Below are 12,056 nucleotides of genomic sequence, written 5' to 3'. Positions count from 1 at the left end.
GTAATCACCATCTCAAAGGAATGGGCAGACAACCAGGAAAGGCAATCAGATAAGGCATTATCAGATAACCTGGCAACTAGAAAAACAACAGCATTCAAATTTCTGTTGTAGACCGCCTTTTCTGTGATGTATGTATGATGTATAGAGGGTATGGAGGGGTGGTCTTGAGCTCCAGGGCAAGGAATTTAAAATGTCTATATAAGGCCAGGCACACCTTTGTTCTGGGTCCACCTCTTCCCTCCTGCGTGTGAGGGGAGCACCCTGTTGCAACAGATCAATAAAGATCAGGCTTACTAGCTGCTTTGCTTCTCAATATTCTCTGGTTGGCCTCTGTTATTTTCTCCTACCGATAGGGAACTCACTTAAGAACTCTATACAGTACGGGCTCTTGGATACCCCATAAGGGAAGAAGGGCAGATATTGTTTACAATACTCCAAATGATACGTCATTAACAATGTTCATCCCAACCCCCTTTTCCCTGATATTTCCTTTGCGTTGAAATGAATGATGTGGAGGGACACAATAATATTGCCATTAATTAAATAATCATATGTTAAATTTGGCCACCGTGGACAGCAAGGCTAGAGTCGTTTTAAATGGAAGCCAAACCACAGCAGAAGGTTCCAGTTACAGATAGGTAGCCGTGTTGGTCTGCCATAGTCAAAATTAAAAAATTCCTTCCAGTAGCACCTTAAAGACCAACTAAGTTAGTTCTTGGTATGAGCTTTCGTGTGCATGCACACTTCTTCAGAACAAAGACACTGGATTCTTATCTCATTATACATGACTAAGCCATTTTTCACCTTCTCACCCCTTGCCTTTTCCTGTAAGACCTATTGCAGTCGTTAAGAGTCGTCAACAGGCTCATCTCAGCTATCTGCCAATCTCCCATTCCCACCACCCTTCTGAGTAATACCCCTCCCCACCTTCTCACTATATAGAAGGGTCTGGCAACTTCTGTTTCAGTGTATCTGAAGAAGTGTGCATGCACACAAAAGCTCATACCAAGAACTAACTTAGTTGGTCTTTAAGGTGCTACTGGAAGGATTTTTTTTTTTATTTTCACAGCAGAAGGGAAACAGTGCTACCTGCTAGTAATACGTGTCAGAACGGGCCTTGCTAACTTCTTGTGTCTATAGTCTTCATTCTCTGAATCGCTGCACTGGACTTTAGGCACCTGATAGCTCCAGGTTTGGTGCATATTTGCTGTCATGTGCAGTGAGGACTTGGACCCATTGTCAAGAGGCCCTTCCAGGTCTTGTTCTGAATATGCCTGCAAAAGAAAAGGCAAGCCATTTCACCCGGAGCAAATAAACTGGTCTCTGAGGTTAATGTTTTGAAAATAATCTAGCTGTGGCTGTAGAGGGGTGGTCCCCTATGACTCCAAGTCTTCACTGATAGTGACAGACCCAGAATATAGAAACTGCTAAAAAATCGTCCTCACATGCATTGCAGCGGGTGTTGAATGGTTTCTTCAAATTTTAGATTTCATTATTGTTTCACAAGATGTGTATGTCTTTAAGGGCCAGAGCAAATAACATGACCTAGCTTTACAGCTGTGAAGCAGTATAGCAAACTATGTTAATTAAGCTGTTGGGTATAGTATATAAAGAGCAGCATGTAGCTCTCTCAGTACCCTGATGGATGGGTCACACTCAGTGGCGTAGCGTGGGGAGTGCAGGGGGGGGGCAGCTGCACCAGGCGCAACATCTGGGGGGGCGCGCTCGCACTCGCAGCTCTCTGCCCCTAGGGCAGAGGGGGCGCGAATTACTTGCCTTGCCCCGGGTGCTGACAACCCACGCTACGCCACTGGTCACACTTAATGATATAATGTAATTTAGTGTAAAAGGAGTTTTTGTTTTTGTTATTAAACCAATCAAAAGTTACTTTTGCTTCTCTTAATGTGTGGTCTCCCCAGCATGCCTTCTGCAGCCCAACTAATCTGCAAAATAATCAACAGTGGGTTGGACTAGATGATTCTTTAGGTCCCCTCCAACTCCGCGATTCCACATTTTCAAAGATATAATGATTCTCTGAATCACTTTCCTTCCCTCTCTATTGCTACGATCAGGCATAGACAAACTTGGCCCTCCAGAAGTTTTGGGACTAAGACTCCCATGATCCTTAGTTAACAGAACCATTGGTCAGGGATGATGGAAACTGTAGTCCCAAAATGTCTGGAGGGCCAAGTTTGCCTATGCCTGGCTATGACTCTCTAACGAATGCTATTGCTCCCTAGCTAATAAAACGACTCACTGACTAATGCTGTAATGCTCCCTGATGAAGAATGGTCGCAGCATTGAGACTTTTAAGTTTAGAGAAAAGTAGGTGGTATATTACCCCAGTGAAATTAGCTAAAATGTATAAAACAAATAATAAATGTTGGAAATGTAGAGAAAAGGAAGGAACTTTTTATCACATGTGGTGGGAATGTAAAAAAGTGAAAAACTTCTGGGAAATGATATATAATGAGATGAAAAAGATGTTGAAATATACATTTATTAAGAAACCAGAAGCATTTTTACTTGGCATTGTAGGAGATGAGATTAATAGACAGGATTGTAAATTGCTTTTATATGCGATTATGGCAGCAAGAATATTATTAGCACAAAAATGGAAGCAAGAAGAACTACCAACGAAAGAAGAATGGCGGATGAAACTGATGGACAATGCAGAACTGGATAAATTAACTGGAAGGATTCAAAACCTGCAGGACCAGAGATTCTTAAAAGACTGGAGTAAATATATGAACTATTTGAAAAGTAATAGTAGTGAACAGATTACGCTAGTAGGGTTGCAAGAAGTTTTGTAAGGAGAATTATATGAAATATTGCAAGAAAGACTATGAGGAGAATTATTAGTTGATGATAATTAAGGGTAATAGATATATTAAGAAATGCAGAATAAGTGATAAAGAACGGAAAATCATCAAAGGTATTGACGGAAGTCTAAAACATTGTATAAGATAAGAAGTTATGTTATGTGATGGTTGGAAATGATATGTTAAAAAAACTAATAAATATATGTATGAAGATGATTAGACAAATTCATGGAGGACACTGATGGCAACAATGCTTTTGAATATCAGGTGCTGGAAATCTCAGTAGGGGAGAGTGCTGTGGTGCTCACGTCCTCCTTGCAGTTTTCCCACAGGCAGTGGCGTAGCGTGGGTTGTCAGCACCCGGGGCAAGGCAAGTAATTTGTGCCCCCCAACCCGTGGATTTGCGCCCCCTAACCCTAACCCCCAGATGTTGTGCCCGGTGCAGCTGGCCCCCCCTGCACCCCCCACGCTACGCCACTGCCCACAGGCCTCTGGTTTTTCACTGTGAGAACAGGGTGCTGGACTAAATGGGCCATTGGCTCTTCTGGTGTTCTTTACATGGCGCTGGAGTGCTGAGGTTGAGGAACTGACTGGCACACTTCCGAATGTGAGGTGGAGGTGCAAAATCACATTTGTGAATACAGTCATACCTCGGGTTGAAGTTGCTTCAGGTTGAGCACTTTTGGGTTGCACTCCGCGGCAACCCGGAAGTAACGGAACGCATTACTTCTGGATTTCGCCGCTCGCGGATGCGCAGACGGTCAAAATGACGTCACGCGCATGCGCAGAAGCGGTGAATCACGACCCACGCAGATGCAGGTTGCGTTTATTTCAGGATGCGAACGGGGCTCCGGAACAGATCCCGTTCATATCCAGAGGTACTACTGTGTTCTCTCTGGGCTGAAAAGCTCCCCTTGGTTTTTTAAAAAAAGAACTAGCACAACAGGGAATTGGCTAGGCTGGAACCCCTTTCTCCAAAACACATTTTTCACTGCCAGGGAGTCCTTGTTGATATGAGAGCACATTCAGAATCAGTGCCCCTCCCTGACATTTGAAATGGAATACAGTGGTACCTCGGGTTAAGTACTTAATTCGTTCTGGAGGTCCGTTCTTAACCTGAAACTGTTCTTAACCTGAAGCCCCACTTTAGCTAATGGGGCCTCCTGCTGCCGCCGCGCCGTTGGAGCACGATTTCTGTTCTTATCCTGAAGCAAAGTTCTTAACCTGAAGCACTTTTTCTGGGTTAGCGGAGTTTGTAACCTGAAGCATATGTAAGCTGAAGCATATGTAACCTGAGGTACCACTGTAGTCCACTCATCCTGCCTCGTGCTTGGTAGACCAGGTCTTCTGTTCAGCTCCTTATGAGGCCTTACGCATGAGAGAGAGGAAGACGTGAGCAACACTCGTGCGATAACATGGGAGCCTGCAACTTTTCCACAATGCTCTTGACTCTCTGCCAAGGTCCTGGTGACACTCGAGCTTCCTGTTTTGCGCTCCCCAAGTTTCCAAACCCTCACATACAAATGTACTGAAGGGTGTTGCTTACCTCAGTGCCACGACAGCACTGGGACAGCGGACGCAGCCAGATCCACAGCCTTATCTCCTCCCCAGGAGGCCGGTTCCCATGCGCAAACTCGGTTCTGATGTTCTGTGCAGAGGTCAGAAGTGAAGGCACGAGGCATGGGCTCCACCTGGGTGACGGTGCCGCCCACAGTGCTGTGTGAACTGGGCTCAAAAGCCAAGGCATGGGAAAATAAAATGGAGGTGGAAGAGGAAAGCGTGAACCAGAAGCAAAAAATAAAAAGGCACCCTATTTCATTTCATTAAAAAAAAAGGAATTTCCCAAGGTTGCCAGGGAAGAGGAAAATTAGCAACAACTCATGCTCAGGGGAGCAGATGCCAAATTCTCTCACGTGTGTCCTAGTTTCTTTAATAAGAAATGAACCCGATGCCCCCCCCTCCATTCCAGCTGTGGAAAATATCTCTCTGGATGCAGCAACAAGCCAGCCAGCAGGGTCTTGCACAGCCAAATTCCCTCCTTCCCAGTTCCCGTCATCGGCACGTTGTGTCAAGAGGGCTGAAATATCGCACCGCGTTTTTACACGTGATAAGTCAAATTTTCACAAGCTTCACCAGCTCCTGCAGATGATAGCACCGCCTAGAAAACAGCCCCCCCCCAACCTACGCCCAAATTCTGAATGTCCAAATTCGGACGGGGCAGGTTCTGCAAGTTGGAAGACCTGGTGGCACTTTTTATGGCCATCATTTTTTTTTATAAGATATTTATTAAGATTTTTTTAAGATATTACAATACAAAATGGGGAAAAAAGAAACACAAAATAAAAATGATTAAAAAACCACTCCATTTTTCTATTACTTATTTTCCTTAGCTTGTTTCCCGGACTTCCTCATACCTCCTTTTTTTGTATTCCAGTTCAGTTTGTTGGCTCAGCAAATCCTTACCCTCTTTGTTTATCCTAATCTTTGGTCTTAAAATAGTAACATTAGATTTTTCCCTATTAACAACCCATTTTTCATATTCCCTTAAAGCATTACAGCTGGAAACCACTTAATTTCTATCCAACATCATTCTAACATTCATTAATTTTACAATATTTCTGTAGATAGTCTTTAAATTTCTTCCAATCTTCTTCCACTGACTCTTCTCCCTGGTCTCGGATTCTGCCAGTCATTTCTGCCAGTTCCATATAGTCCATCAACTTCATCTGCCATTCTTCCAGAATGGGTAAATCTTGTGTCTTCCAATACTTTGCAATGAGTATTCTGGTTGTTGTAGCGTACATAAAAAAAGTTCTATCCTTCTTTGGCACCAATTGGCCGACTATGCCCAGGAGGAAGGCCTCTGGTTTCTTCAAGAAGCTATATTTAAATACCTTTTTCAGTTCATTATATATCATTTCCCAGAAAGCCTTAATCCTTGGGCACGTCCACCAAAGGTGAAAGAATGTACCTTCAATTTCTTTACATTTCCAACATTTATTATCGGGCAAATGATAGATTTTTGCAAGCTTGACTGGGGTCATGTACCACCTGTAAATCATTTTCATAATATTCTCTCTCAAGGCATTACATGCCGTAAACTTCATACCTGTGGTCCACAACTGTTCCCAGTCAGCAAACATAATGTTATGTCCAACATCTTGTGCCCATTTAATCATAAAAGATTTCACCGTTTCATCCTGAGTATTCCATTTCAACAGCAAGTTATACATTTTTGACAAAATCTTAGTTTTAGGTTCTAACAGTTCTGTTTCTAATTTTGATTTTTCCACCTGGAAGCCAATTTTCTTATCCAAATTATATGTCTCCATTATCTGATAATAATGAAGCCAGTCTCGCACTTTGTTTTTTAGTTTCTCAAAACTCTGCAATTTCAATCTATCTCCCTCTTGTTCCAAAATTTCCCAATATTTCGGCCGGCGCTTTTTATGGCCATCAATAGCAGCATAAGAACATCGGAAGAGCCCGCTGAGTCAGGCCAGTGTCCCATCTAGTCCAGCGTCCTATTCTCAAAGTGACCCCCCCCAGATGCCCCCATGGGAAACCCGCCGCAAGCAGGATCTGAGCACAATAAACCTCTCACCTCCCCCTTCCAGCAAAGATGTTCAGAAGCATCTTTGCCTCTGAATGTGAAGGCAGACTGTAGCCATTAGGTTATTGGTATGAGCTTTCTTGTGCATGGACACTTCTTCAGATACAGTGGTACCTCGGGTTAAGTACTTAATTCGTTCCAGAGGTCCGTTCTTAACCCGAAACTGTTCTTAACCTGAAGCACCACTTTAGCTAATGGGGCCTCCTGCTGCTGCTGCGCCGCTGGAGCACAATTTCTGTTCTCATCCTGAAGCAAAGTTCTTAACCCGAGGTACTATTTCTGGGTTAGCGGAGTCTGTAACCTGAAGCGTATGTAACCTGAAGCATACGTAACCCGAGGTACCACTGTACACTGAAACAGAAGTCACCAGACCCTTAAATATAGTGAGAGGGTGGGGAGGGGTATTACTCAGAAGGGTGGTGGGAATGGGTGATTGGCTGATAGGTGTGGTAAACCTGTTGACGACTGTCAACGACTGCAATTGGTCTTACAGGAAAAAGCAAGGGGTGAGATGGCTAAAAATAGCTTTATCATGTATAATGAGATAAGAATCCAATGTCTCTATTCAGACCAGGTCTCTCCAAGGTTTTAAGTTTGGTAATAAGTTGCAACTCAGCAACTTCTCTTTCCAGTCTATTTCTGAAATTCTTTTATAATAAGACAGCTACTTGGAGATCTTGTATAGAATCTCCTGGGAGACTGAAGTGTTCTCCTACTGGTTTCTCTGTCTTGTGATTCTGATATCAGAACACACCAATAACAAACTTAGTTGGTCTCTAAGGTGCTACTGGAAGGAATTTTTAAAATTTTGTTTTGACTACGGCAGACCAACATGGCTGTTGTTGTTGTTTAGTCATGTCCGACTCTTCATGACCCCATGGACCGGAGCACGCCAGGCACTCCTGTCTTCCACTGCCTCCTGCAGTTTGGTCAAACTCATGCTGGTAGCTTCAAGAACACTATCCAACCATCTCGTCCTCTGTCGCCCCCTTCTCCTCTTTCCCAACACCAGGGTTTTTTCCAGGGAGTCTTCTCTTCTCCTGAGGTGGCCAAAGTATTGGAGCCTCAGCTTCAGGATTTGTCCTTCCAGTGAGCACTCAGGGCTGATTTCCTTCAGAATGGAGAGGTTTGATCTTCTTGCAGTCCATGGGACTCTCAAGAGTCTCCTCCAGCACCAGAATTCAAAAGCATCCATTCTTTGGCGATCAGCCTTCTTTATGGTCCAGTTCTCACTTCCATACATCACTACTGGGAAAACCATAACTTTAACTATACGGACCTTTGTTGGCAAGGCTACCTTTTATCTGTCATGCATCTTCCAGCATTCAGCTACCTTGGATGTCCATGTGTTCTAGTGTTCTGAGACAGGGAGAAAACCTCTCCAGCTCAAAACTTAACAAGTCCCAAATGCTGCAAGTTTTCTTCGTAGGGGAGCTGCACCACCCCCCTTGATCATTTTGGCTGCCCTTTTCCAACCCTGCGATATCTGCTTTGAGATGAGGCGGCCAGAACCGTACAGAGTATTCCAAATATGGTTGCAGCATAGATTTGTATAATAGCATCATGACACTGACAGTTTTATTTTCACTTCTTTCTCACTTTGAGGCATATGGGGGCCAGGCCTGCAATGCACACAAAACGCCAATTTAATATTGATAGACGATAAAGTAAAGGTTGAAGTCGCCAGGCTGCATGTGGACCATGAGGCAAGGACGGGAAGTCTCAGGATACTCGCTCTGCATTTGCAAGAGCCGATCTTTAAGTGTGGCGGCATCTGCACTTTGGAACTCTCTGCTGATTGATGTCAGGCAGGTGCCTGCTAAAAACATTTTTATTTAGACAAGCCTACCTAGCTACAGAGCCTAGGACTTGCCGATCAGAAGGTCGGCGGTTCGAATCCCCGCGAGTGTCAGCTCCCGTTGCTTGGTCCCTGCTCCTGCCAACCTAGCAGTTCAAAAGCACGTCAAAGTGCAAGTAGATAAATAGGTACCACTCCAGCGGGAAGGTAAATGGTGTTTCCGTGCACTGCTCTGGTTCTCCAGAAGCGGCTTAGTCATGCTGGCCACATGACCCAGAAGCTGTACGCCGGCTCCCTCGGCCAATAAAGCGAGATGAGTGCCGCAACCCCAGAGTAGTCCACGATTGGACCTAATGGTCAGGGGTCCCTTTACCTTTACCTAGCTACAGTCATAACTTGGATCCCAAATGCCTTGCAAGTCTGACGTTTTGGCTCCTGAACGCCACAAACCCAGAAGTGAGTGTTCAGGTTTGCGAACGTTCTTTGGAACCCGAACGTCTGACGCAGCTTCTGATTGGCTGCAGGAGCTTGCTGCAGTCAATCGGAAGCCACACCTTGGTTTCCAAACGTTTTGGAAGTCGAATGGACTTCCAGAATGGATTCCGTTCGACTTCCGAGGTACCACTGTATTTAGAAAGTTATTGCGAGTTTTAATGTGCTTTTAGTCCGTTATTTTAACTTTTGGAAAGTCTTAAATTGCTGCTGTTGATTTTTCTTATAGATCATTTTGTTGCTTTATCATTCTTGTAAAATGCTTTGTGTATGTCTGGTTCCCCCCCCCCCCATACACACACACACACAATCAAGCAGTGTATACATTTCATGAAATTAATAAATAAAGTGAAACAGCTTATCAGGTGGGGAGAGGCCTGGGGAATATGCTCTAAAGCACCTTTCCCAATGTGGTGCCCTTCCAAATGTTTTATACTACAGCGCCATGCATCAGCCAAAACATCTGGGGAGCACCACGTTGAGGAACGCTGCAGTCTAAAGATTTGCTCCATAAACCAGCAGCTGTGACAATTCCCTGAGAAAACAGGCCCAGCACATGCAAGATCCTCAGCGTTGGAGGTCATGTTTTCATCTACCAGATGTTGTAGTGCAAGTTTCAGGAAGGTCACTGGCCCCAAGGGATGACCTCTCTATAAATATAATAACCATTAGCAGTTCAAACTTCCCACTGCCTTGACCTTCTGGCTGCAAATAAACTCTCTGCATACGATTCTTATAAACCCTGTGGATTTTAAGCGGGGGACGCAGAAATAATTCAAAGAGGTTGGTGCCGCTCTTTAGAAACAGAAACATTTTCTTGCAGGCCTATCTGCAGAGGAAGTGGTGAAATTTCTAAGCTTATGCTAAACGAACACCCACTTGGCCTGGTCTCAGAGCCCTTTGCTGCAGAGGCAAGCTCTCGTGCGTCAGAAAAAATAAATGTGCTGTTGGCCTGCTAAGGAAAATGTTTTGAAATGTGAGCAAAGCCCATTGTTAACTCTTCATCACCAGACGCCTTGATGTCTTCCTCTCACAGGCTTTCGGTTGGCGAACCTATTCACCTACACAAAGTACATGGAGCACTAACCAGGTGGGGCATAGGACCACAGAACTGTAGCCTTGAAAGGGACCCAAGGGGTCATCTGGTCTGACCCCCTGAAATTCAGGAATAACAGCTAGAGGACTCTTGAGTAGAAAAGAGTAGAGCAGAGTTCCGATTTTCCCCCGCTTCCCCCCCTTTTTCTAAGCCGCTAAGCCGCTAATAGCCTTTTAGCCGCTAAGCCGCTAAACCTTTAATAGCCGCTAATCCGCTAATAGCGCTAATCCGCTAATAGGGTTGCTTCGCAAGACGAAAAAACTGCTAGACGAAGAGAATCACGGAACAGATTATTTTCGTCTTGCGGGGCACCACTGTACCTTAAAGCTATCCAGCCAGCCTTGAAGGCACATGCCCAGTGTTTGCAACAACTGGACATTTCCACACACACATTTCTTCATTTAAAAAAAGATAAGGGTTCAAGGGCTGGGTGTAAAGGTTCAATGCAATGTGTTCAGGTGTGTAATATTTGCTCATCTGACAACTGGGCAACGTTTTGTTTCATTTCAGCTCTGAACCAAACACCAGAGTGTGAAAGTAGACAAAGTCTTTTCAGTGTCAAGTTTCTGTGGGACTCCTTCAGTCCAGGGCAGTCTTTCCCCAAGCGCCAGATGTTTTGGACCAAATTGGCCACAGCCAGTGAGTATAAAATAGAACGTACCATCAAACCAAAGAAGGCAACAGCTAACTGGGTTGACACTGCTCTCAGGCAAGGTTGTTGGTTGGGAGGGGACATGCAGGGTAAAGTAAAGGTAAAGGGACCCCTGACCATTAGGTCCTGTTGTGGCCGACTCTGGGGTTGCGGCGCTCATCTCGCTTTATTGGCTGAGGGAGCCGGCGTACAGCTTCCGGGTCATATGGCCAGCATGACTAAGCCGCTTCTGGCAAACCAGAGCAGCGCCGTTTATCTTCCTGCTGAAGCAGTACCTATTTATCTACTTGCACTTTGAGGCGCTTTCAAACTGCTAGGTTGGCAGGAGCAGAGACCGAGCAACGGGAGCTGACACTGTCGCGAGGATTCAAACTGCTGACCTTCTGATCAGCAAGTCCTAGGCTCTGTGGTTTAACCCATAGTGCCACCCGCGTCCCTTTATACAGCAGGGTGGCCAGCACCAAAATTAGAATGGGAAATAAATTGTTGGACTCACAAGGCCACCGTCATGGAGGTTGCAGGGGGCAAAGGACCCTTTGTGTCCCTTTCAGCTCTACAATTCTGTAATTCTACAAGGTTTCCAAATTGTGACGGGGGGCACTTCGGAGAGTTAATAATAACAATAATAATAATTTATTATTTATACCCCACCCATCTGGCTGGGTTTCCCAAGCCACTCTGGGCGGCTTCCAACAAAATATTAAAATACAATAGTCCATTAAACATCAAAAGCTTCCCTAAACAGGACTGCCTTCAGATGTCTTCTAAAAGTCTGGTAGTTGTTTTTCTCTTTGACATCTGGTGGGAGGGTGTTCCACAGGGCGGGTGCCTCTACTGAGAAGGGTCTGGGAAGACTCTCTCACAGAGAGAAGCATTCACCACCCCACAAAGCCCATCGCCCAGCCCTTTCCGGCTAGCTTTCATAAGCCAGGATGGGCAAGGATCAAGGAGACAGTTGGTCGGTTTCACTCGTCCAAGCAGCCTGTCCACATCCTCAGACGTAACAGATTGGAATTGATCCCACGCAACTTGACTAGACAGGACTCTCCCGCCCCGGCCCTGCTCCCACAGTGGAGTCTACCTCTTCCCGAATCTGGGCGACTTTATCTGCAAATAACTTTGCAAAATCATTGCAGGAGATCATGTGGCCCCTACTGGAGCAGGTGGTTCCGCTAAATTGCGAACCACCTGATAGAGTCTCCTGCTGCTGTTTTCTGCAGATACAATAGAGGCGGTGAAGAAAGTCTTCTTCGCCATCGCCACTGCCACCTGGTAGGCTCGACATTGAGCTCTAACTCGTGTCAGGTCAGCTTCAGAGTGAGTTATCCGCCACCGGCGCTCTAGCTGTCTCAGCGATTGTTTCATTGCCCTCAGATCTGTGGAAAACCAGAGGGCTGAACGGGCTCCATGCAATCGGAGAGGGCGCTTCGGAGCCAAATAGTCAATAGCCCTGGTCAATAGCCTTTCTCCCTCAGCTCCCACTCCCCCCATGTAAATCCACCTGGGTGCCAAAGCAGAGCCTCTCGCCCTCTGCCTTGATCCAGCTCTTCCTCAGATGGCAAGACTACTCACCCTTTTGGTGC

At 45.4% G+C, this 12,056-nt stretch overlaps 1 long non-coding RNA gene across 1 annotated transcript in view; it reads right to left on the bottom strand.

The window, feature by feature from the left end:
* Positions 1 to 985: 985 nt before the first annotated feature.
* The window catches only part of LOC308592084, a 145,975-nt gene continuing 134,904 nt past the window's right edge, over positions 986 to 12,056 (bottom strand). The window contains exon 4 of the long non-coding RNA XR_014010361.1: positions 986 to 1,026. This is a non-coding gene — a long non-coding RNA (uncharacterized lncRNA). The remainder of the gene's footprint in view (positions 1,027 to 12,056) is intronic.

This window comes from Podarcis bocagei (assembly GCF_964188305.1).
Source record: "Podarcis bocagei genome assembly, chromosome: 7".
Classification (NCBI taxonomy): domain Eukaryota; kingdom Metazoa; phylum Chordata; class Lepidosauria; order Squamata; family Lacertidae; genus Podarcis; species Podarcis bocagei.
This window is presented reverse-complemented; position numbering and strand designations above follow the sequence as displayed.